The 27,745-nt window shown below is 33.1% G+C and overlaps 1 protein-coding gene and 1 long non-coding RNA gene across 12 annotated transcripts in view; one reads left to right on the top strand and one right to left on the bottom strand.

Moving 5' to 3' along the window:
- The window catches only part of LOC149031799 (uncharacterized), a 67,815-nt gene extending 47,743 nt beyond the window's left edge, over positions 1-20,072 (top strand). Inside the window, exons 2-4 of one of the 2 annotated variants that reach the window (XR_016177342.1) lie at positions 2,884-3,793; positions 15,242-17,702; positions 19,764-20,072. This is a non-coding gene — a long non-coding RNA (uncharacterized LOC149031799). The remainder of the gene's footprint in view (positions 1-2,883; positions 3,794-15,241; positions 17,703-19,763) is intronic. The other variant, XR_016177341.1, reaches the window with a different exon arrangement.
- Lar (tyrosine-protein phosphatase Lar) overlaps positions 1-27,745 on the bottom strand; it is a 506,717-nt gene that overhangs the window by 326,348 nt on the left and 152,624 nt on the right. For 8 of the 10 annotated variants that reach the window (XM_015317927.2, XM_089174791.1, XM_089174795.1 and 5 more), the window contains exon 2: positions 20,081-20,117. The gene's annotated coding sequence lies outside the window, so the exon portion shown is untranslated. Of the gene's footprint in view, positions 1-17,606; positions 17,745-20,080; positions 20,118-24,423; positions 24,641-27,745 lie in introns of those variants that run through there. The other 2 variants (XM_015317926.2, XM_089174790.1) reach the window with 2 other exon arrangements.

The raw sequence follows: 27,745 nt of genomic DNA, 5'->3' as shown, positions 1-27,745 counted from the left end.
CTTACGTTCGTGTCATCTAAAGAAAAAAATTAAATTCATTGAAATGCATGGAATATATTTTTCTTTTTATTTTACTATATTTAATTATATTATAATTAAGTTGTAAAATGAAAGTTGAATGAAGTATAAAGTTATCGTTAGAAAAATTTGTATACGCGTTGTGCAAATAACAGTGAAGTACGAGATGCACCGTTGATTGAGAAGAGAAAGAAAGAAAGAGAAAAAGAGTGAGAGAGAGAGAGAGAGAGAGAGAGAGAGAGAGAGGGTCTTCGCTTTCAGGTAATTACGGTAATGGTTTTGTTCGAGGAACGAGAAAAACTTGATGGAATGAAATACTTCGTCTACTAACGTCCTACTCGCCGAACGATTTCTTTTCGGTATCGTTTACCTGACTCGTCTGACGTTAATTAATTGCCGAATTTTATATGCATAGATACTACATTAGAAACTAAATCATTAATATATAAATAAATAAATAAATAAATAAATAAATATATATTAAGAAATAATATTATCAATATTTTCCACAATAATAATAGTGATAATAATGAAAATAAATTAGTATCGATTGTAAATGTAATTATGCAATTTGAATAACATTAATAAAACGTCTTAATTTAAATGTAATTAATTTGATGAAATAAATGAATATATTCAACGCTTAAGAAAATACTTTAAGAAACAATTACAGCACAGAGAACATACAATTCGACAAAGTAAAAAGATACATAAATACTCGAAGAATTAAGTAAAGACGAAGAAGAGGAAGAAGAAGAAGAATCCCTTATCCTTAACGACGAGAAGGATTGGCCTTTCTTCGTTTGTTTAGTGGGGAATAAAACGAAGGAACGAACGAATAAACGAACGAATGAAGGAACGAATCCCCCATTTTACTCTTTTTCTAAGGCGCGTGCCGAAACGTGGAAAACGCTTAATCCGAGCTGCTGTTGCTGTTGCTGTTGCTGCCTGTTTTACGATCGAACGAAGAGAAACGGTGTTAAGGGTGTAAGATAAAAAAGAGAGAGAGAAAAAAGAGAGAGAAGAAAGATAAAGATAAAAATCTAAAGAAGAAAGAGAAGCAGAAAGGGGGAAAAAGAAAAAAAAGGGAAAAGTTAAGAAGAAGAATAAGAAGAAGAAGAAGAAGAAGAGTGTAAAAAAGTGTGAGCTCGTTCTCGTCACGTCACGTCCCTTCTCGTCGTCATTTATTAACCATTATTAAGCTGGCAAGAGAAGAAAACTAACACCGTCGTCGTAGTCGTAGTCGTCGTCGTCGTCGTCGTCGTCGTCGTCGTCGTCATCATCGTCTGCGGATCTTTATTTTGTATACGCGTTGCGAATACAACGCTCGAGATTATCCTCGCTCAGCTAGCCCGCCGCCTGACTGACGCGAAATTCGAAAGAAAATCCTTTAATCCGGCTCTTTCCTCTCGTTCCACGTCGAACCGAATATAAACATCGGCGATGACAAAAAAAAAAAGAAAAAGAGGGAAAACTACAAAACAAGAGAGGAGAAGAGTTGGAAAAGGAACGAAATACAATACAAGGGAAGATGAAAATCTGTCTCTCCTTTTACCATTCCTTTCTTTTATTTTCCCTTTTTCTTAGCATACTTTTTATGATTGCTGGCCAACCAATGTTTTTTTTGTTTGTTTTTTATTTTATCCACCCTTTTATACCCTTTACTAACAGGTAATACGTGTTACTTGTCATCTTTTCTTTCAGATTTCGGTCTATAAAATAGGAACGTAAATATACTCATAATTATTACTTGATCTAACGTTTTATCTTTTTCTTTCTATTTTTGTTTGTTTGTTTGTTTGTTTGTTAATGTTAGCGTGTTAGTATTTTTATTTTGTGTTATGAAAACACGAAACAAGATCGATCGATATGTCTCTCGTAGTAATGCATCAGTCTTTTCCTCGTTACTTTGCAAGAAAATTTCATGTTCGTTTTCTCTCGTATACACAAACACACACACACACACATATATATATACACTCGCGTTATCTCTCTCTCTCTCTCTCTCTCTCTCTCTCTCTCTATCTATCTCTCTTTATTTTTATATTTTCGCAATGAGTAGTTGCATTAACCAAACGTCTGTTTCGTAATAACCGTGAAATGGCAAGTACGCGAAGAAGGCGTTAAAGATCACGCTAGTTTTCTTGCTCAGTCAGCTTACTCTACTCGACGAAAGCACAGGGAAAGAGGAGGAGGATGAGGGGGCAGCAAGGAAAGAAAAAAAAAAAAGAAAAAATTCGTTTTCATAAAAACAGTAGTCGACGGTGTGTAAGTCGACGGTCGGCGAACACCGAAGGATGATAACACACAGCTAGGCGAAAGGCAAAGAAGCTTCTTCTTCTTCTTCCTCTTCTCTAACAAGATTGCATACGATTTCATAAGATTTTATGAGAAACAATTTCATGAGGAACGGGATTTTATGAGAATCCAGTCAGGAAAGCTCTGCTGCTATCGCGTGGTGGTACTTTCCTTCGAAACTCTTATGTAAAAAGAAAGGAAAAGGAAAAAAAAGAAGAAAGAAAATGAAAAAAAAAAGAAAGAGAAAGAGAAATAGAATTCTTAAAACAATTGTTATATTTTTTTCATTAACGTCTACTCAAATTTATTCATTCGTTCATTCATTTTTATCTTAACACACACACATACACACGCACACAAATGCAAGATATTTTCTCTCTTATTCCGTCATTCTTTAAATTTTCATTCTAAACAAGCTTGTTCGAATACAACAAACGGAAATACCGTGTTAGTATCGAATTAGATGAAAAGTAGTAGTAGTAGTAGTAGTAGTAGTAGTAGTAGTAGTAGTAGTAGTAATAGTAATCGTAAAGAAAAGGAGTAAAATAAACTTTATTATATCTAAAGAAACATGCAGGGATATCGAGGTATCGAGCTTTCAAGTAAGTATAATTGCGGCGGCGTCGTTGGCGTCAGCAGGAGAAGAGGGGAAGAGGAAAGAGGTGGATAAAAGGTTGAAGTGGTCGTCGAATTGGTCGTAACCACCCTATTAAACGAGCTAGCAAAGGAACGAACGAAGGGAGTTGAAATAATGGTGAAATGAAAGCCCGATGGACGCCTGCCTCGTATCGGTGATCTGCCTCTCTACGAACCCTGGGTGCTCCAGGATCTAATTACATAAAAACTGCCTTTATTCTGAAGCCTTCAACGTCTTATATAACGAAAAATAAAAGAGAGAAGGAAAGACAAAAAAAACATATGTGTGTGTGTGTGTGTGTGTGTGTGTGTGTGTGTGTGTGTGTGTGTGTGTGTGTGTGTGTGTGTGTGTGTGTGTGTGTGTGTGTGTGTGTGTGTGTGTGTGTGTGTGTGTGTGTGTGGAGAGAGAAAGAAGGTTTCTCACTCATCTTCGTTTTTTACGAGCTTACGTCTTAGACATCATTCCCTTCTCTTCTCTTCACTTGTCTCATCTCTTTCACTTGTATTCACTCACACTTGACACTTTTTTTTGTCATCTACGATAAGAAATAATCTTATGAGATAGGTGATTTCAATCATCACCGTACGTCGATGATAAAAATCGAGAGATCATATTAACGACACCCTTTTCGTTTATTCTTCCTATGATTTATCAGAGTTATTCATTTTCAGCCCTTTAACGATAAAAAAAGAAAAAAGAAAAAGATAGTGGTGCAAGGGAAAGAAAGAAAGAAAGAAAAAAATAAAGGAAATTATAACATACGAGTACGCGAAGGATGGGAAATAAAACTTTGCGTTTCTACTTTTAAATTGGAAGTTTAATGAAGAGCGTTACATGCAGGTAGTTACCTATCGTAAGTTTCCGTGAAATGGCTCTTTAAATCTTAGCAGGGATTGGAAGGATACGATTATCGGAGAAAGGTGTAGCGTAGGGTGTCGAACGGGTAGAGAGAGGGGTTGGGAAGGTTGGGAGTCGGAGTTGGGAGGGAACATGGAATGGGTGGAATCGGAGAAAACGTCGTTAATCGTCGAACAAAGCTGGCGTTGTGGGCGGCACTAATCAGCAATGAGCACCTTGATCGAAAATAAATTCTTACTGAGGTCCAACCCTTAAAGCTTGGACCCGATTCGGACCCGATTCCCACCCGAGCACGAACGCCACATTTCTTTATTGCGCTTTCATACGTGTACCGGATACCGTTTCTAAAAGTGTGAGAGAGAAAGAGAAAGAAAAAGAAAAAGATTGGAGGAGGGTTAAAAGGGGGGTTGGGAGATGCCAGAGTTGAGGTGACTGCTCGACCAACCCTTTAAATTCACCGAGCAACGGTATTACTCGAACGGAATACATATAAACCCTTACGGTTATAAATAAATCGCTGAGTGCTTTTCTGACTTTTCTTCAGACTTTTGTCGAGATTAAGTTATTATTTTTATTGTTATTGTTATTATTATTATTATTATTATTATCATTATTATTACTATTATTAGTATTATTTCGGGATTTTCTCAAATTTCACGGTAGTATCTTTTTATGACATTTATGGATGGTAATCGAGTTAAATGGTCAATAACACATTTATGGTTATTAATATTTTTATTAGTATTACTGGTATTTATATTATACCTGAGAAGTTTTAATTTATAAAGAAAAATAAATATAATAAATTAATTATTTCTCAAAGGACTCTCTTATTACAAAAGTCAGTTAGCAAAGTTTGAATACGAATGTCGTAGTCCTTATGACGAAGATTAAACAGAGTGCATTCTTAAATATCAGTGATTGTAAGATTCCCTCGATGTTTCGCTGTAAGGGTCTATTACGTTACTGCCATTATACAACGAAAGCCCTTGAACCTCTCTCTACGAGCTCCTCCTTCTCTCTTTCTCATCCCTCAAACATTTCCAATACGTTCGAATCTCCCTTTGCAATATTGAAAGACCACCTTAATTGCATATTCTAATCAGAGCATTATTCGAGGAAAGGACATAATTTAGGGTATTTCAAGTCGACGTTTGAATCATTGTTCAACCTTATAGAATAGAAATAGGTACTTAATTATTCACGATATATAGATTATTCGTATTTTAATATACAAAATGCAATAACCTTTAAGAGGAACAAAATCAATCAAACGTCACTACTACTTTTTGTTTGTTTGTTAATTAAACTGAGATAATGTGTCAGCTGTGACGAACGAATTCATGAAAGTATTGCCACATATCCGATTAATATTAACAAAGTTATGAGATCCTATAGCCAAGTTATTTAAAAAAATACTAAGAGACTTATCACATTCAATGAAATATTATAAAGTAAGCATATCCTATTCGATAATATAAAACCTTCTTGTGTGTGCTTATTACAAAATGTCAGATCGATAACAAATATGCATGTTAACCAATATGGATCGCGACACAATATCATATACACAATATATATATTTATATATATATGTATATAGGTGTATATATGTATTATAATATGTATTATAAGTATACATATACACGCGTATATGAAAGAGAATTTTATGAATACAGTAATGAATTTAGCGGAATTAATTTGATTCCTGCGAATTCAAATATTTGCCAACTGTTTGCGAATCGTTGGCTACAAATTAGTTTTAAATCGTATCTCATGGATGATTAATGGAACGGCTAAAACGTAATCGCGAAAATACGTTTTAGGTTGCATCGAGCGTGTGTACGATTACACACTTCGGATGGTTAATAATAATAGAAAATACTATAACGATTTCGCTGTGTTTTGCTCGAAAACCAATTGATCCTCCCCCCACCCGCCAAATGCTTCAGAATATGAATGGGAAAAAAGCACTAAACTTTGATTTGAAGGATTCACCGAGTTTTAGGTCGGGGATCGCTCAAAAAGTGGAGATGAGAATAAAATGAAAAAGGGTTTGTGATGAATGTTAATTTTCGCTTAACAATCCAAAAAGTAGCTGAGCATAGTCGAATTTATCAACCCCTTTCGCGATCATCCAAAATACGAAATTGAATTTTAAATAGGAAAAAATTGTGCCTTTGGATTATTATATTATTGAACAAAAAAAAAGATAATAATATTAACATAAAAATTATTTTGCAAATAACCTAATATTATATTTCTGTGCGTAGGTGAACACGCAGTAAACGAATATTTCATTTCTGTAGAAAATTAATAGAATGCCTGCATCGCATTGTTGCTCTCGTACTTACGAGAGAATGCTTCTCTATCCAGAACGTTGCTACCAGCTAGCCAGCTAGCTAGCTAGCTGGTAGTCCCTTTTATGACGTTATAAAAGTATCGTAGATCCAATAACGCGTGAAACGCTTTTAGATCGTAACTCTGCCGTAATAATAGATCGAAATAGCCCAACCGAAGGTATTACATTTTCGAATTTCCAACTTTATGAGCTTAACCTCGGCCCACGCATTTTTCATCTATACAAAAATTCTTATATTTATTATTAAATATTTTTATTATTATTATTATTATTATTAATAAAAAAACGCGAATCTTTGGAATATGAATACTGCGATAACGATAACATTTTATAATAAACCATCTGTCATAGATAATTGAACAATTTAGTAATTTGTGTGTCCTATTTTTCCTGACTCCAAAGTTCTGATTCGATGAAAGCTTCTTTCCTTTCTCTATCCCTCTTTTTTTTTTTATAGAAAAAAATACTGTCGATCAATGGGAGAAAGTAATATAAATTCAAAGAGAGCTCTCAATATCTGGATAAAACGTAAATACTGCTTTATAGCTCTTGTACACATGTATAAAGGATTTTCATGGCTCATATCGTATATATATATATATACGCGTATACGAAATGTAATCGATGAAAGCAACCATCCCACAGAGTAGTCGGTTTCTCCAAACGTAACACAACACACACCATTTGATACAATTTTCTAGATCTCTTAGTCGAAAACAAATTCAAGTCATTTCTCATGGCGTTGATACAAGAACGATCTAAACTCGCGACTTCTCAAGGCTATCATCATCAATCTTCGAGAACGAAGCTAAAACGCGAAGTGCAAAATACTTTGTCTCTCTACCCTCCACCCCTTCAACCTCAACTACACCCTCTCCCTCTCTCCCTCTCTCTCTGTCTCTTTCTTTCTCTCTCTCTCTCTCTCTCTCATTCTTATTCTTTTCGTCATTCTTGAAGAAAAACAAAAGTTTTTACAAAGTGCAAGAAAATCGAGATTGATGGTAACAGATGTATATTCACGATATACATTCGTTGTACATAAACAAACGTGTGTATGAATATCTGCATAAGCATACATACATACGTTTATGTACACATCATACATGTGTGGATAAAATGATACGAAAGAGAAGGCAGGAGGAGGACGTGGAAGTGATGTGAGTAAGGTAGAGAGGGGTGTAGGGAGAATATTATTATTTCGTCTAAATATTTCTTCGGTAAACGCGAGATAACGAGCAACGGCAATCCAAGTTGATAGGGAACGAGGAGACCAGTAATTATATACGGCGTGTACCCTTTTTAGTGAACGACGAAAACGAAAATGAAAACGTCATTGAAAATCGCACGAATCTCGCGATCGGAATTATTTTGCTCGGCACGTTACTATTTACTTTACATTAGGTAGATGTACGAGACTCGAAAACGCGAACGGTAACGATACAGCTAACGTACGCGAAAGCTGTCCAAATACGCGTCACCGCATGGGATGAGAAAACGTGACGATAAATCGATAAAGTAGAAAGAGAGAGAAAGAGAGAAAGAGAGATAGACAGATAGATAGATGAAGAGAGAAAGAAAGAGAGAGAGAGAGAGAAAAATGAGAGAAAGCAAGTTACATCGCCCGCGGCGGCTTGGTTTGATTTTTATTACATTTTCATTTTTCCATCTCTCCGTTTGCGCGTACACGCTCAACGAACGGAATGAAAAAAAGAAAGAGGGTTTTAATAAAAAAAAAAAAATGGAGAGAGAGAGAGAGAGAGAGAGAGAGAAAAAAAAATTGTAAAAAAAAAGAAAGAAATGGAAGGGACTCACTCGGTGCAACGACCTTTGCACTTTCGAGATTATTTATTTTACGAGAACGACATCGACAACGACGACGACGACGATGACGACAACGACCACGACGATGAATCGAATGGCGATTTTATTTATTCCCCGACCAACCACCATGTTAACCCCACACACCCTTTCTCTCTGCCTCATTTTGCATTTGTGCTTGCCAATTATTTTCCTATGTATAAATTATAAAATCGCATCTATGCGACCAACGCGTAATTTTTACGTCAAATTCGCGTGTGTGCACACGCAGAACAAACTTTTAAAGCCGCGTCTTGAAAAACGCGTAAACGGTAAACTTCTTTCCTTTCTCCATAATTGAGAATAAATATTCTTTCTCTTTTTTTTTTTCTTTCTTTCTTTCTCTTCCGTTTTCTCACTCGCCATAATTACCACCACCAAAGCGTTGGATTCTCACGAAAAAGTAAATTTACGAAGCCTCGGCGGACAGAATAAAAGCTAAAGTAGGGTGGAAATTATCGAACTCGTCGAAGCCCCGTTGTTAACTCGATTAATCTCACTTTACAGGTAATTATGAATTTTATAATAATACTAATAATACTAATAATAATAATAATAATAATAATAATAATAATAATAATAATAAACATAATAATCTCCCTTCACTTCTGCTTACCCCTCCTCTTCAATTCATCCACTCTTTCACAAACGCAAAGTACCTCTCTACTAATTTTATATTATAACGGTAGGTGGTCCTAGCCAAAAGGGATGATGATACCTCGATCATAAATCATTAAAGCGAGAGAGTATCCTATCCTTTAATTTTACGAAGTACCAACCTGTTCAAACTTACAAATTTTATCAAACAAGATTTAACGAGGTTGAATTCGTTGTTTCGCGTACGTCCGATTTTTTTTTCTATTTTTTTAGCTCGTTAAGTCGTTTCGTTTTCCCATAGAATATAAGCGTTATCTGATATCACCGAAAGAAAATCTGCAAGCCGGCCAAAATCCGACCTGGAATTTCACGTGTCACGGTTAGTCGTTGAGTTTTCGCGTATAATAATTCAACTTGTATCGTGAGTAATCCGTACAAGCTTGCTCGTTCGTTCATTCGTTACGTATCTACTACGACGACTATGATGACGTTTGTAGTAGTGGTAGGTCGTAATAGTAGTAGTGGTGGTGGGATGGTGATAGTGATAGAGGGTAGTGTAGTGGGGTAACATAAATTAAAGCCAATTTTCACACGAGGGAATACGATAGGGCACGCGTGTGGCGTCCAAGCTTTTTCAGTCGAAAATTGTACTCCCGGAAAAATACCTATAGGTATATATATCACCTCGGACATTATACTGCAGTTATATCGGAGATTCCTCTCGGACAAATTTCACGGGGATTTTTTCCCTACTTTTCCCCCAATCCTCGATTCAATGTGACCTCATTCTTCCTTTTTTTCTTTCATTTTTGTTTTACTTCTTTTGTACGAGTTTTAAACGGACAAATTTTGCGTATATTTATTTGGAATTTCTTTCTTTTTTTTTTTTTTTTTTATTCTATTTGTTTCTTTTTAGAAAACAAAAAAATGTTCTTAAAAAAATTCGACTGTATTTTTGGAATAGCATATAACGTAGAAGTATAAGTTTGTAGTTGTGTATGTATAGACGATGACGAAACGCTCGAAAAAAGGGAAAGAAAGCTCGAATACAGTTTCCGTAGTGTCTGAGAAGGGTGGGTGCGGTCGGTGGTAAGATGGATGCCCGCACTTACCAACTGACTAGAGATCCTTTCTCCTTCCTGTAACATCCTCTACGAAAAGGGCCAGATAAAACGCATTTCTCCGAGTTAGTTAATTCTCTCGCGAATTCCCCATACGATCCACATACACCCTTTTTACTATTTTAAATTCGTCCAGGCTTTGGGTAAATTTACTCTCTCTTTCTCTGAATAGTCTCTTCGTTTGTTTTTTTTCTCACCCCAAAAATAAAATCCAAAATCTTAAATTTGTTTTTTCCCCAATTTCTCGTAGTTCTAATCATAATGCTACTACCCCTACTATTTACGAGATACATTTTCATACTGATCGTCCCTTAGATAAGATAATTTCAAGTTCAAACAAATTAGTTGACACTAAATTTCCGATGAGTCACTTCGTTCACGGATCATCTCGCGGCTACAGGAAGTTTATCGAGGTTTCGCGTATACACGAGCTAATATATACACACACACACACAAACACATGCAAACTGATACACGAATAACGTAATGTTCGAATAGATCAATACGTTTTCAGAGAAACACGACTAGTTAGTAGTTCTCGTACATATGTCAACGTGTTTCGTCGAAGTAGAACGATTAAATGGGGTCCCATAGCTGGTAGCTATTTTCTAAGTACTACATAAACTCGAACCCTTTCCTATAATCTATCTAATCCTTTATCAACGAATTTCACGGTTCGTTTGATTATCTATCACAAAACTAAATGTACCATCTAGCAACATGAAAATATTATCTTTTTAACTTTAATCTTTCATTCCATTCAAAACTTTCTACAGTTTGTATTTAATTCTACTAATTTTCTACAAATTTCAATCAAAATGAATATATAAATATCGAGTGATATTATAATCTTTATACTCTTGTATTTGTTTTTTTTTTTATAATAATTAAAAAACAAATGAAAATTAAGACGGTCATGCATAATAAACCGATAAAATTTATCTGTAGGAAATTTTGCTAACTACGACAAAGTTCTATAACGAAAATGTTGAGAAATACTGAGTTTATATAGTCGTATAAAATCGCTAAGCTTAAAAGAAGCTGACCAAAGTAACTATTTTGTTAGGGAAATATATTGTCGGGAAAATTCTCAATGGTGAAATCGACGATGGGGAAACGACCGGTTGCTCGTGATATCTAACAACGAATCGTACATATATATATTTCTATATATATACATATATACATGCAACAATACTCGACGACTCGTAGAGAACATCGTCGGGGTCAAAAAAAGAGAGAACGAGAGAGAAAGAGAGAGAAAGAGAGAGAGAGAGAGAATGGGGTACGAGGAACGGCGGAAAACAGGGCTTCGCAGTTGGAAAATTTACAGCGGCGAGAGTTGAAATTGCGAGAGTAGAAATTCCGTAACAATGGCCTGCGGCCCAGTTTTTGGATGATCAAATAATGGTTCGTGTTTAATCTTACGAGAGGAAAGAGATTACTTTCTCGTAACATCCCGAATTTAATACGCGAAAAAAATAATCGACGTGAAAGCATCCTATACCTCCCCCCCATCCCTCCTCAACACAATTCTCCGACCTCTTCTTCCTGTACCTCACTCTCTCCTCCCCCTCTTTTTTTTTCCAATGTTATCCATATCTCTAGCCCCGGCGGATTAATAGTAAGGATTTTAATTTTCGCGATGTATTTTGTTTTCGCAAGTCCGTTAACTCTTTGCCACGGTTGCTATGTATTTATTTCATCCCCACGTATTTCACTTGGGATAATATCATTTCTCGATCGCCCTCGAGAATTCTTACAACTTTCTCCCCACCTTATTTTTGTTTTCTTTAATTTTTATTATTCATTTATTTCTAATATGCATTATGATAACTAGAAATATACGAAATTATATATGAAAATATATACATATTTTTATTGTTCATTTATTTGTAACATGCATTTCGATAACAAGAAGTATACGAAATTATATATTGTATAAATATATATATATATATATATATATATATATATATATATATATATATATATATATATATATATTATATGCGAGACGAATTGAACCGAATAAAAATTATTTTATTAAGCTGAAATTATTTTCTCAATTTATTTTCGTATAAATTAAAATAAACGAGCCACAAAAAATTTTTAAAAATCAAATGAATAAAATATAACCTACTATATATATTTATAGTAACAAATATTAATTTTTTATTTTCTCAACGAACTGAACTTCCAAGAAGGGATGAAAAATATTTAAAAAGAAGCAAATGAATAAATAATAGTCTAATATAAATGGTGATCTGTAACTGATGATACAAGCGAATAGAAGAGGGTAACTCTAAATGAAAAATAAATTGAAAATATAGAATAAAAATTTTTCATTTGAGGCTTTGTTTTCGAGAAAATCGATTTTGAATTTTCGCAAAGTACGCGTTTACTTGATCATATCTCGTTATACCGTACCTACGAACTTTTCATATAAAAATAACATATGCACAAATATAAGTTATACTTCTGAAAAGTTCGCAGGATATTTCCGAAAAGTCTGTAGGGTATTTCCAAAAAGTCCGTAGGGTATTTCCGAAAAGTTCGTAGGTCCGTTATAATGAGACATGATCAAGTGCACGCATACCTCGCGAAAATTCAAAGTCGATTTTCTCGAAAACAAAGCCTCAAACGAAAAATATTCATTCTACATTTTCGATTTATTTTTTCATGTAGAATCACCCTCTTTTCACTTGTACCACCAGTTACAGATCACCCTGTATATATATATATATTTATAGCAATAAATAATAATTTTTTATTTTCTCAACGAATTGAACTTCGAAGAAGGAATTGGCACGAATGGCAGGAAAATCGTCGATTAATATCTAAACGAGAAAGAACCGTAAAATGGGTACCAGAGCAAGTCCGCAACAATCCCGCGGACTCTAAAAAACGGCCAAACTTTGGCAAATATTTTTTCTCGGTGCGTCGTACTCGCCCTATCTCCTGAACGTTCTTTAATTAATTACCGCGGTAAGCGTAGAGGTAAAGAGAGTGTGCGTGGTTGGTTGGTAGGAATGAGAGAAAAAATGGAGAGAAGAGTAGGGGATGATACGCGGGGGTGGAAAAGCTCTACGAGGGAGGAATACGATAGAAGAAGTGGAAGATTAACTGGGAGGACGAATATAAAGACAAAAAAAATAATTTAAAAAAAAGGATCATGCGGAAAAAGGGCTCGATAGTAGAGAAAATAGAAATGGACGATGACGAGTTAAGGGTAAAAGGAGAAAACTGGGTTGGATGGTAATAATGGTTGATACGTTTTTACTTTTACGAACTAAAAAAGTGTTTCAACACACAATTAAACGATATAATTCGACCTACGTGTTCTTTCTCTCTTTCTCTGGTTGCACACCGCATCCTCCTTCAATATTTTTTTTAAATAATACACGAAGGTGTGGATGTTACATAACTTTGAATAATAAATTAAAAACAATATATCTTTGCTTTCAAATAAAAGTGAATTTAACCGAGATAAAAAATATCTTTAATTTTCTTATAATATTCAATAACAAATTATTTTATTTTAACTTTATAATAACAGATATTCCACACACCGATCAACATATGACGAAGATTTTCTCATGGAATATTTGAATTAAATCTAGAAATTGTTCAAGAATGAATATCAATGAGTAAAGATGTTCAAGTAAAAAAAAAATCATAATTCGCGTATGATAGATTTATATTCTTTTCTCTATCTCTCTCTGTTTCTCTCTCTCTCTCTCTATCTCACGTTTTCTTTCCATTTCTTTTCCGATCTCTTACTGTTAGCCAAAGACACGTAGGAGAAAAATAAAGAAGGAGAATCTCGTAATACTCTTAATATTCCACACTGACAAGCTTTTAATTTCCGTTTCTTTCAAGTACCTCTCTATTTCTCTCTTTTTCTTTCTTTTGCGATACAAAGAGAAAAAAAGGAAAGAGATTGCAAAGTCGTAAACTTCGTTGGTTCGTTTCTCGACACTTCACACGCGATACTTCCTTCATTAAAAAACGTTGCTTCTATCAACGCCCATTGCCGTTTGTGGAACTAATATTAAATTAAAAAAAAAAAAAAAGAGAGACAGAAATAGAAAGAAAGAGAACCCAAAAAAAAAACAAATTCATACAATTTTTACCTTTGCGAAACTAATATAATGCTAAATAATTAAAAAAGAACAAAAAAACAAATATTTATACAAATTACAAAACTGAGGTTTCGTAAGCTAACGACTTGTAAATAAAATCAGGACTGTAATTTAACAATTATGAATAATAATGGAAGGTTTAAAACGATCATCCAGACTTCATAAATACGTATTATTTTTTAAATGCATGTATACACGTTTGTAATAGTAGTAGATAATAGCAAACAGGATGATATTATTTGTCAGAGTTTGTAGTAGGGTAGGATATTCGTTAAAAGAATCGCGAGAGAGGATGTATGTGGTTATGACGCAAACATAGAGAAAGGATGAGGGGGAGTTGATGGTGGTAGAGAAGCACGCTTGAACACAGACAAGAATGCTCTTTCAAATGTCTAATTTTGTACTCGGCTGACCAAGAGTGGAAGGAAAAAGACAAACTAACAATAAGAACAAGAGGCTACTGGAGTGGTAGAGAAAGGTACCGTAGAAATGAGAAAGAAAGTAAAGGGTAGAGAGAAATAGAAAAAGGGAAAAATGGTGAAAAGGGCTTGTAACATGGTTGGAGAAAACTGAGGACAGAAAGGGAAAGAAAAAAAAATAGACAGAGAGAGAGAGAGAGAGAGAGAAAGAAAACAGCTTGGGAAGCGAGCGCGTTGCACGAGTCGAGTCTAATGAACGAATGAGGTCTCTGAGAAAAAGAAAAGAGAAATAAAAATAAAAAAGAAATATATATAAAAAGAAGTAAAAAGAGAAAGAAATAAAAAAGAAAGTCCCATGTCACTTTTGCGGTCAGTTACTTCCCACCCTGTATGTTCTCTTCTTTTCTTTTCAGTTTCTATCTTCTTTCTTTCTTTCTCTCACTCACGACCACTGCAATACTACTCCTCCACTCTTTTCTTCCACCCCTTACTTTCATCCTTACTTTCTTTCCCGATCTCTGTCTCTATCTCTCTATGAAAACTTCACCGTTTGGGGAAAATGTTCAGGAGGCAAGAAGAAAAGTCGCCTAGCTTTTCGTCTTCACTGCTGCCCTACGGTACGATGCGAAATGTACTTTTTTTTTCTTTTTTTTTTTTTATTAAGGTCATCCACGAAATTAAGAAGCTGCCAAGTGTTTTAAAGAAATTTGTCGAACTATGTTATTAACCATATTGTGTCTCTTTTGCTACTTTTGCTTTTCCATCTTTTACTATTATTTTCTTATTATTTTTCTTTCTTTCTTTTTATGCTTCAAATTTTTTTATATTTTTATCTTTCGTTATTCTTATTAAATTTGATACGTACAAATGCAAACTTTAACGTCATGATATATAATATAAAAACTAATAGAAAAATATATTTTTTACAGATATGATCGATGCAATAAAAATAATAATAATAATAATAATAATAATAATAATAATAATAATAATAATAATAAACGATTGAATGATGATCCCTAAGAAAGGTGCAAAAGTGACTTTTACAACTGATCGAAGATTCTTAACGAGTTGGATGGAAAAAAAAAAGGGAAGAAACGAGTCGATGGATTGCAGGGAATCAGTAGAAAAACGTGTCCACCATAAGAGAAAAAAGAGAGAGAGAAAGAGAGAGAGTAAGTGAAAGAAAGGAAGAGTAAAAGAATGAACGTGGTGCGGAAGCTTCGATTAGGTTCAATTAGGTGACAGGAACGGTCTAGCTACGTTCAGGAATTTACGAAGGGTCAAAGTGGTGAATGAAGAAACGAAGAAGAGGAGAAAAGAGGAGAATAGGGAACAAGGAGAAAAAAGGAGGACACAACGACATTGAAGGGAACCCAAGGAAAAGGAACAACACCGGGCACGTCGTCAAATGAACCGAGCAAATGAGGAAGCTTCGTGTACGGGAACGATTGTCGATGAAGAAGAAGTCTTCTTAGTTTTCTGCTTCTCATCCGGCACGTCAATGAAGTCACCGGGTCGCATGATCGATTATCGGGGATCCCTTTCTCCTCTTTCTCTCTCTCTTTCTGATCCACCGCGACTTTTTTCTCTTTTAGTTTTCCTTTTTCCTTAGACGGATTTACCACAAGAACATAGATTTCTATCTTCTTACACGGGTCTTCTAATTTTTTTTTTCTTATATCGATTATTACTTTCTTAGATATTTCAATAACTAACGATAGATACGATAGAATATTTACATAAAATATTTTATAATATTTACAACTTCTTCTTCTTCTTTTTTTCTTTTTTTAGTACCGATACTTCAAAATCTCTCAACGATTGAAATCTTTTTCTAACTTTTCTAATTCAAAGTTATAACTTATAACTTTTTTAACGATATTCGATACAATTTGTACACAACTACATGTATAAACCCATGAGTCCTTTGAAATATACAACAGCACGATTTTCAACATTTTATCGAACGGACCAATGAACAAGAGTTCAATGTATTCACAATCATGGTTTCTGATAATATTACTAAAATATCAAATAATGTAATTAATCACGCAATGTAATTCTCAATTTCGACAAACTATTTCACCTCTTCATTTCCCTTCCTAACTCCCTCCCACTTCAATTCTCTTTTTGTCTACCTTTATTTGGTAAAATTAATTGCAACAGAATGAAGGCTACACTTAGCAAGGATTCCACTCCATTAGCTGGTCACTACTATAACGTAATGACGTTCGAGAAGTAACCTTAATGAGTTTCAACTTCGTGGGAAAACATACGAAAAGAGAAACGGTAATCCAATTATGGATAATTATCTAAGAGAGAGAAAAAGAGAAAAAGAGAGAGAAAGAGAGAGTAGAAGGCATGTTAAAAAAGAGTTGGGGGACATCGTGCTGGCACCGTACGAGTTATCGAGTGATTAAAAATACTTTCTCGTGGTAGGAAGTTTGCTCGCGTGTAACCCAACGTCTAACTCTCCCTTACTGTTCGATCTACTACTTCGTGAGAACACCCTTTCTAACCATCCCCTATTCCTACCCCATCCCTTATCCCCCATTTCCTACTCCCACTCGTCCACCACTCCCACTCGTTCACTCTTTGATTCACCCTTTTGCAAATTTTTTTCACTCTCGTAGACTGAAACAAACGCGAAACGGCAAACCCCTTACCCTAAACGAGTACATAAGCAAGCCGAGCTTTGGCACGAGAAGCCCATAAAGTGTAATTAATCATAAGGTAAAAGCATAACTACATATTCTAGGTATTATTCGGACGTCACAACAACGCCCTTTTTATCTTCTTAATGTTTCTGAAACTTCGTACTCGTCTACTCGTTAAGCGAAGATACCTTTGTTATCTTCTTCTCTCTCTTTCTCTCTTATTCTTTCTAATACTCTTCTATTTCTTTTATCTTTTTTTTGTACTCTTTCTCTCTTTATTAAATGGAGAGATAAAGACAGTGGTGATTAATTATGTTGACAGAAACATAGATAACAGGCTAACTCGTTATCGAATATTTCATTGACTCTTATAATTTCCTCCCTAATTATTATTAAATATATATATATATTGATAACGATAACAAATTATTTTCTTTATCTTTCTTTTGTATAAATCATTTTATCATATTTAATTATTTTATCAACGAATGATCTTAAGTTAATAAATAAGAGCAACAATTTTCTCAAAGTAGGATAATGCAGATAACGATGGTTCACTTTTGTTTATTAATGGAATATATCCCGATAAATGGTAAAATCACAGCGGAAATTTACGTATACTGGAGAAACTTACCTTCACCCGTTAGTAGAGACGAGACGTTCCCTACAAGCACGACAAATTCGTCGGTAAAGCAGAGGGGATGAAACGGTCGGTACGAGGATCACGTGGGTAATGAAGAACTCGAACCCTATTTTCTTATATTAGCTGTAGTATCCAATTTTTTTTACAACCCTCTAAAATGTAAATTAAAAAAAATATATACATATATAAAAAATAAAAGAATAATAATAATAATAATAATAATAATAATAAAAGAAAATAAAAAGAATTTCGGTTCTTCAATACAATTATTAGAATTTTTATCATTCATAAACTGGATATTGGTAAAATGAATGAGAATAATGACGACGAATATATATTTTATTTCTTTTCATTTTATTCTCCAACGATAAGAGTCTTGTGTTCCTTAATTGATACGAATAATTAAAAAAAAAAAAAGAAGAAAGAAATAGAGGAATTACACAAGAGGAGAATCTTGAATTTCATTTCATTAATTAAATCGTATCCCCGTAAGAGAATCAAACTTGCGCAAACATCTTACTTAGCACACATTATTTTTTTACGACGAATAAAATTTGTACGAATCAAAGGATACCCTAGTAGCACAAAATATTGAATACATGTACATTTAATATTAAAAGGAGATTTAATGTCTTTTTAATATTAAATACACATGTATTCAATATTTTTCAATATTTTGTGCTACCAGGGTATGTAGTAGTAACAACGTTCAATTAGATCAAATAAATGACATGTAACATATAATTAATATATAATACTAACTATGTGCGTTATGAAAAATACAAAATCTGTGCTATAGCTGAGAAAAAATAATGTGCATTAACGAAGAGATGATAAAACAACGCGCGTCAACGTGCATGATCAACGACGATCGTTCGAAGAACGAACTCCCTTTTTCTATCTTTATATAACAATAATGATTTAAAATAAAAATTGTGCATCGTAGGAATGAGTCAATAGTATTATCGTGTTAAAAAAAAAAAAAATAATAAAAACATGAATAATATTATAAAACATGTGCAATGTAATAGACGAACGAGAGAAAGAGAGAAAGAGTCGTGCAAAAATTGACTATACGAAATATCGGAAAATAGATGGATTTTTTTCTTGCCGATAGACGCATTCCAAAAAAAAAAAAAAAAAAAAATACCAACAAAAAAATTACTTTGGGCGAAATAATTTGTTATAAAAAAAAAGAGGGAAAATTTATGTATTAAACTTTACACATTCTTTCTTTCTTTTATTATCGTCTCGTTAAAAATACGAAAAAAAAAGAAAAAAAGGAAAAACGAACTTCAATTTTGACATCTATCGGAACGATTACGCTATTTACGCGTATCTGCGTATGTGTGTGTGTGTGTAATAAAATATGCGTTCGGCCCATACGCGCGATATTTACGAAGAAAACCCTATAAGCGTTCGTTGAGTGCATTTTTTTCTCCTTTCTTCTTTTTCTTTTTTTTCAGTTTTTCTATTTTTTTGAAAAGAAACAAAGTGTATACGTCAAACAAAAAAAAAAAAAAAAGAAAAGAAGATAAAACAACAATGAAACAAAAGCTGTTGGTTGTAAAAGCATGCGGGCATATTCGAAAAGGGACGAAAGATTGTTTATGTTGCACATATCCATTCATACGTGCATACAACACACCATGTACACAAAAGAGAAAGAGATGCATAGTACCACGTGTACACGTTCAAAGTCCCGTAACTTTATTGTTAGATAATTGATACCCTCTTTTATCGTTTGGACATATGTGTATGCGTGTACGTACATGAGTGTATGAATTACGGATGCATATACCGTGTATATCATCTTCTTTGTGATAAAAACTTATCTTGTCAACTTAAAAGGCATTATAATATACGTTAAACAATCGACATATAAATAAATTTATTGAAAGATAAATAAACAAATCATTTCATTTATTTCATTTTTTTTCTTCAATATCTAATCATAAATGAGATTATTACTTTTAATAATTATTTTTCATAATTATTATTTAATGACTTCATTTCAATAACTTGACAAATTTTAATTAAATGATAGAAATTTTTGTTGTTGAGAGAAGAAATTACAAACGAATGAAATGAAATGTAAATTTCCTATACATATATTATTTCATCTTAATAATATGATTTTTTTTATAGGTATGCGTGTATACGTAGAAAAATAAATTGAAGAATTCTGTAGAAAAAAAATACAAACAAATATTTATCGTCGAAATAAACGACAGGTGACGATTGATATAAGATAAAAGGACTGATGTAAATTTGATGCTAATATAAACGTAACTGAAATGTAAGTTGTTTGTTAAAGAATAAAAATTTGAGAAGAAAAGAAATATACTAATATAAAAAGATTAAATAGAAAATGAACGTACATACGTACATGCAATACGTTGGTACATTTAGATAAGTTTGCATCCCCCAAACCTAAGGGATGATTGTGTATGATAGGTACGCACCTGTGTTTAAAAGATTCGATCGTCGATTGGATCCGTCCTGTAATCAAAAATTAAAAAATTTAATTAGTTAATGTTTAAGAAAAACCAATTGTTAAAAAATCAACTCTCTTATAATACTTTGTATTTAAAAAAAAAAAAAAATAAAATGACTCTCCAAAAAACTTGAAATATTATTTAGGTTGTAATTAAAAACATATTATTTTAAATTCCTATAAAAAATAAATGTACATATTTATATTATTATACATACACTTATAATTATATTAAAACATATTAATTTAATTTTAAAATGATGTATAATAATAAATTTGTAATAAAGTGTTGTCTAAAAAATTTCTAAATAATTTAAACAATGTATAGATTAATATATCAATAAATAAATAAATAAATATTATTAAAAAAAACGAATTCCATTCCTCCCCCAATTTAGATTACTTCTCAATTTCGATAAGATTCGAAAGGAAATAACTGCGTGATAAGATTCTAGAATAAATTTTACGTACGTACTATATACATATATATATATCATATTACACCTATAAGCTCGACGCGATACGAACGGTTAGAAGGACAAAAACCGACTGTTTATCTTTGGTCGTTGGTATAGGTCTCGTCGTCAGGCTTTACTAGAAACATTTTTCGAAAGTGTAAACACATCTATATCGACAAGTAGGTATGTATTCTATATACGAGGATGAAAACATACGAAATATGGAATCAAACACCATTTCCGATGTAACATTCACACGTATAACATATCTTTCCCAGCCCTCCCCCTGCTCCTCCTACTCCTTTTCTCGATTTCGTCTAGTAGCTTGCTTGCATCCAATTCCTATTCGCCTCTCGTCTTATATTATACATATCCCTTGTGCAAGCATGTGCCGGAAGGTAATTGAAACGTTAAGAAAATGGGGGGAACGGTATAGCAGTAACTGCTACGATTTTATAAAACGATAAAGTCTATCGCGTGTTATGCTATATTTTAAGACTAACTAAGAAAATGAAACGGAAAAGAAATAAACTCATTTTCTCTGCACGGATTTGTGTATACACTCGCACACACGTACACGCACACGCACCCGTATGTAAGTACTCGCTAATCAATTTCTATGTATACATTTTTTTATTGATAAAGTAATTACCTTAATATGTATACTGATAGCGTAATTAACTTATATTGATAAATTATTAGATTCATATATGTATGTTAATTATTTTATCAATATAAGGTAATTAAAAATGTAGATTACATATATTATACGAGGATGTATTAGTTTGAATAATAAGCAATGTTTGAATTATTTAAAATGTAAGGGTAAATTTAAATGAAAATTTAGTTTTAACGAATTACTTTTTCTACGTAAGGTTTTAAAAATATATCAAATCTTATTTTTCACAGTAAAAAAATATAAATTAAAGATCAAAGAGAAATAATATGCATACACCATTCCTTACAATGATTTTAATTTAGTGTTTTTTATTTCTATAAACTGAGAATAAAATATGACGGAAATGAGAAAGAATTTTCCAACGTTGATTTTATATATACACATATACACACTTACATACTTATACGTAAATAAGGATATGTGTATGTATTGTATACAGAAAAAGTATCGCGAAAACGAGCGTCAAAATGAAACAGCTTCGCATTTCCTCGTTCTCACGAAAAAAGGAAAAATTTCTGAACGAAAGCAAACGAAGAGATTTTCCATTGGACGATCGAATCGACGACGAGTGTGTGCAAACGATCCGTTCGAATGCCCTTTCTTCGTACCGTAAAAATGCAAACGGTAAAGTAGTTGTGAGAGGAAGAAATAAGAAAAGGAAGGAGGATAATAATGGTAATACTGATAGTATAGCAATGGTGATAGTGGTAATAGAAATAGTAGTGGTGTATCCAATCCAAAAGAATTTTCTTCCATTGAGATTTTCCATAGAGGAGTAGGAGGATGAGGAGGATTGCAACGAACGAATCTTCGTCATTTATAAAGAAAGAAATCACACGATGTTCTTGAAGATTTTCTTTTTCATGCAAAATTAACAATATCAAAAAATTACCAGTATGTGTGTAAGTATATAAAACAGTTCAAATATTGCATTAAACAATTGATAATTAAATAAAATCATTAAACAAACAACAAACAATAAATGTATGAGTGAAAGTTTAATTGATATATTTTACAATAAATTTAAATAATCTTAAATATTAATAAAGTACAACATTAAAATGTTCGATATATCATAAATGATTGTTAATTAATCGAAACAAATTTTTATTGTAATCTAAAAATATAAAATATAAACCTAGTGTTCCATCCTCTTCGAAATCCAACGTTAAACTGACTGATTGTCACCTATGCAAGTTGATTAAATAACTTTTATTGATTTTTGTTTATATGTTGACTTTCCAAATATACTACGAATTTTCATACGTTATATATGTTTTGCATATTCTATTATTAGTTTTACATATTTCTATGCACTTTCACTGCAAGACAATCAACAAAAAAATATATTAACTGACTTTCATAGAAGGCAATGAGCCATGGATTTCAAAAAAGACTATACACAGAGGACAAGACTATACTCCATTCTACTGAACTATAATAATTCATTTCCTTTGATTAATTATCAATCACTTAAGATATATAAAACATTCTAATGTACTCGATTAATATTTGAGATTGTCAAAACTAAAATACATTCGTTTCAACGTTCCAATCTTAACTAAAGTTCAAATTTTCATCTAATAAAATACCAATATGTACAATTTTAAGATACAGACGTTTTCTGTACATTATATCGTATTTATTTAATTAATACTTTTAAGTTAAACTCATAAAATATATGTATAATTAAAATGTATTAATATAATTGTTTCTAAATTGTCGTTTTCGTTCTAATCACATTATATCAATAATTTCGAAATAAAAACCAATTAAAAGTAACGAGATATATAATTTTTAAAGGGACACTCACAGAACATATAAAATTTGATCGAAAACGTGTGTGTTCGATCGTTCGAACGATCTCTAACGCGTAGGCGGCGTACTGCGACAACCAACGATTAGGTATAGAAGGGGGGAAAGGAAGGAAGGGAGAGGGACTAAAGAGGAACGAAGGGAGAAGGAATAAGAAAGAGAAAGAGGAAGAAAAGGAGGTGGTGAAAGGGGATAAGAGGGAGAAGGGGGAGGACGCGTGCCGTACGGTGTTCCTGGCGTGGCCGCGATTCGTTCTCCTCCAGCTGTTGTGTTGTGCACGCAAAAGAGAAAGAGAGAAAAAGAGAGAAAGGGCTACTCTGATTGTTAGACGAAGAGAGCACGACATGAGGCTAACGACGACACGACCAACGACCACGAGGAGTCAAACGGATAGTAGAGAAAGAAAGAAATAAAAAGAGAGAGAGAGAGACACGCTTACGCATTTACTATACACGTGTGTATAAACGTGTATCCCACACATGCACATATGTGTTGCCATAACGACGTTTGGTTTATTCACCGGCCGCGTCAACGACCGAGCCTAACGTACGCGAGGGACTCAAATCGCGTAAACAATCGACAATCTTACTCTATTTACTGCATATATATATATATATATATATATATATATATATTTTGTATATGTGTATATGCATGTATGGATGGTTATATGCAACTGATGGACACACACATATGTAGCAACCACGCTTCTTCTATTCGCGCGCACTTCTTCTCTCTCTGTCTCTCTCTCTCTCACACACACGCTACATTCTCACTCACACTTGATCACTCACTCTCGTTTCTGATAAAAGTACGCATATACACATTTATATACACACGTGTTAGATGACTCAAATATATATGTATTTATTATCCTATCAGAATCTATGTATATGTGTGTATATGAGAAATCAACCACTTGTCGAGTAACGATAGATAATATAATACACATATTAATCATCACATCATTGTATATTTGTATTGATGCAAAAGGTTTGTTTTGATTCAAGAAAGTCATTTTTTGAATGAAACAAATGCAAGATAAAGAAAATATGTGAATGTGTAGTAAGGAAAAGAGGTTAGGAGTAGATGCTTTTTTGTTCTTACGCAATTCATTCGTTCATTCATTCATTATTTTTCTTTCGTAAATATAAACAAATGAATGAAGAGTAAAATGAATTAAAAAAATGAAAGGTTTTGTTTGGGAAGGATTTTCCAAACAATGCATATTCCACGTTAAAAGTCGCGTTGAAGTGCGTGCGTGCACGAGAGCGAGTGTACGAACGAATGAGAGAAAGAGAGAGAAAATGACAGGGAGAGAGAGGGAAGAGAGAAAGAGTGAGAGAGACAGACACTCACTTGCACTTTCTTCGTATTATTTTGTAGACGTCTGGTCGCGTGGTCAAAGAAATCCCATCGTCACTGTCACATACTCAATGCACTTATCACTCTTTGTTTTTACGTAATACGCGTTGCCGTTTAAAAAAGTCGTGAAAAATGTATAAAAAAGAGAATTGTTAGGAAAGTGACAAGAATGTCGCCATGGCGGTGCCAGGCTCCAGCCGGCCATGTTGTGGACCTGCGTACGTCGCGTCATCACGCGGCTATTTCTCGACGCCACGCGCTGATTGGTCCCTCGCTCGATGCTTATATTTATCTCTCTCGCTCTTACATATGTGATTAGTCTCTCTTACTCTCTCTTTCTTTCCTTGTTTCCTTCATTCTATCGTCTTTCGTTACCTGGTACCACATGTGTTGTGTTACCTTACCCTCGTTCGATTCGCGCCAAAATTTTAAAGTTTTGAATTTACTAATGTTCGTTTTGCATTTAATGAAAATAATATTTGTATGAATATATATCTTTGTTTTTAATTTATTTATTTGTTTTTAAGATCAAATGTAACAGGTAATCATAGAAATCGTTATAATTGTATCAAGAAAACGTGGGTAATATTTTATCGAGCGAGTAGAAAAGGAGAGAAGTAGAAGAATAGGTCGATAATTCAGGTAGCTAGACAACCAACGGTGTTTTCTTCAAAGAAACTTTCTGTTATACGACCTAGTTGACTGTTGGGATTACCGACAAGGAATTCGAAGTATTCCTAAGCGCGGATAAGTTTAAACATGTTCAACATTACTCGACGGTGGAAGAAATGTTACTGAGGTATGTATTCGTTAAAGATAATAATTATTCATTAAATTATTTGTGCATTTAAAAAGAAAGAAGAAAGTAATACAATTATTTATTTATTTTTATTTACTTATGCTTATTTAATAGTCATAAACAACAAATAAAAATTAAGCAATTGTATATGAAATGATAGTTCTATTTTCTTTTTAAAAAATGTTGATGTTTCGTAAATGTCGGTTTTATCGATTAACATATACATTGGCTTATCTGTAACAGTGTTAGAAATCATTTATGTGTCGTCTCGTGTCGGTAAATGTGTACTGTAAATTGCATCAAATCTCATGGCTAGTTCCAACATGATAAACCATAGAGTTGCTTTACCTTGTATACACAGCACAGACATTACCAATACAAATAAGGGAACACTGTAGTATGACGGTGTTTATAGTTATAATCGCTGGACGATAGACGGCGCTGCATTAAAATCAATAAATATTCTCAAGGATAGCACTAGGGGAGACTAAAGCTTCCAATCCATATTTCTAATGTCGTACGATAAAACATCGTATCACTAATATTATTCTTTATCGTATGTTTTAATCCCATATTTCATGTACAACATTGCACAATATTTTTTAAATAACAATTTTACTATATATTTTAATAATTGCACATTACTTTTAAATACGCGTTGGTAATTATGATCGATGAGTAAATCAAAATAAATACTAAAAATTGTTTTATTTTTGAATGATTTAAATAATTATTATAACATACATTTTTTCAGTTTTTTTTTTAATCTATTTTATAATTACAGTTACAAGCACACGCGTATTTAACAATTTCATCGATTAAATAATTCAATAGAGTTGACTGACTTATAGTAAAATTGTATTTTTCTCTATTTAAAAAAAAAAAAGTTCAATTATTTTGACTCTTTTACGTGAAATTGAATATTTTAAAAAATATATTTTGCGTGTGATTTATAGAAAATAAAAATTCGATAATATTCTAGCAGGAAAAACTTGTTATGTACCTGTATAGAACTATCAGGAAATATTGACGAGTTATGTGGAAAGCGACGTTTTAAAAGTTTCGAACGTCTGATTCGATTGTTTTACAAGTAGAAAATAAAAGTAATAGGTGGAGTAAAAGAGTTTGCGTTTTCACCGTTGAGGTACGAGAAGAAGTGAGAGAAAGTGTCACGAGACTTGCGTGTTTTATTGCGTGACACGTGTCAGGTGTCGCGTGCGACAAATTGCAAGCATCGTCGCAACCCTTACGTGCCTTCTCTTTCTCTCTTTTGGTTGGATGAGAAAGAAAAGGATAACGAAAAGATATGGAGGAAAGGCGAAGTTTGCGAGGCAACCTTTGTAAGTACTCGAGATATAGAGTATTGCGTTAAGAGTCGTTACGCAAGACGAGTTATCCGTTTCTGCTGGCTCCGTAAGTCAGCTAACTTCCTTAACGAACTAACCGAACGAAGCACTCAACGTCTCCTACCTCCTCCGATTTCAAACTTTGTCAGCGAAGCTTCTCTTCTACAGCTAATTGATATCAACGATTCGGTGTCGCTAGAGAAATCCTAAATCCATCCACAACCTTTCAAAAAAGAAGAAGAAGAAGTAAGGGAGGAAAAAAAAAGATACGAAAGAAATGTCTCCTGAGGATAAAGACGAATCCAAGCTTCGAACTAATGTACGATCATTTCAGGAAAATATCTTCGAACAATGAACTTATAGAAAACAAAACATGCAACAAGTTCATTAATCTTTCCTGGTATTTTAAAATAATTTTCTAAATTCTACCAAGCATTTTATTTCGTCTATTTATCCAACGAGTTAATCGATATCTCCAGAATTAATTAGTTATGAAAGGTACTAATATATCCCTGTACGTCGTTTATTTAAAAAAAAAATAAGAAAAAAAGATCCTATCTGAAAGAGTTTGATATTAATAATATCATACAAAATTATTCTTTCTACCGGGATATTGGTTTTTTTTTGGTATTTTTCTTAAATAGAAATTAATTTCTTTTCGGAAGTCAAATATTAATTTCGATGTTTTTCCTAAATTCGTCTTAATATTCATGAAAAAATAGCTGTTAACCTATAAAACTCGTACAAAAAGTATAATAATAGTTCTAAAACTTTTTACGAACCATTTAATAGCAAGCCAAAAAAAATGTTTAATTAATTACCACGAACTACCAAATAATTTAACCTGATTGTGTTTTGCGTAGTTTAACTTGAAGACACGTAATCTTCATTTTTTTAAGCATAAAAACATGAAACAAATCATCGAATAAATCTCACCAATTACAAGTATAATAAATATGCACATAAATAAAAAATAACGTAAAGATGTGGTGGTTGTTTTCTTCGATACATGGACTTGTATATGTTGTTGGTAACCGTAGCGAGTTGAATTTGCGATAATAGAAGAGTAAAAAAGAAAAAGAAGAAAACCGAGGGGGAAGGGGTGAAGGTACAAAGGTGAGGGTAGAAGGAGCAACAGGGAAAAAGGAAAAGGGAAGTTGAAGTAGAACGA

Source organism: Polistes dominula, unplaced genomic scaffold (assembly GCF_049000335.1).
Source record: "Polistes dominula isolate Pdom_NZ unplaced genomic scaffold, Pdom_raw_medaka contig_16, whole genome shotgun sequence".
NCBI classification, from domain to species: Eukaryota; Metazoa; Arthropoda; class Insecta; order Hymenoptera; family Vespidae; genus Polistes; species Polistes dominula.
Note: the sequence above shows the minus strand (reverse complement) of the source record. Positions and strands in the feature narration are given on the sequence as shown.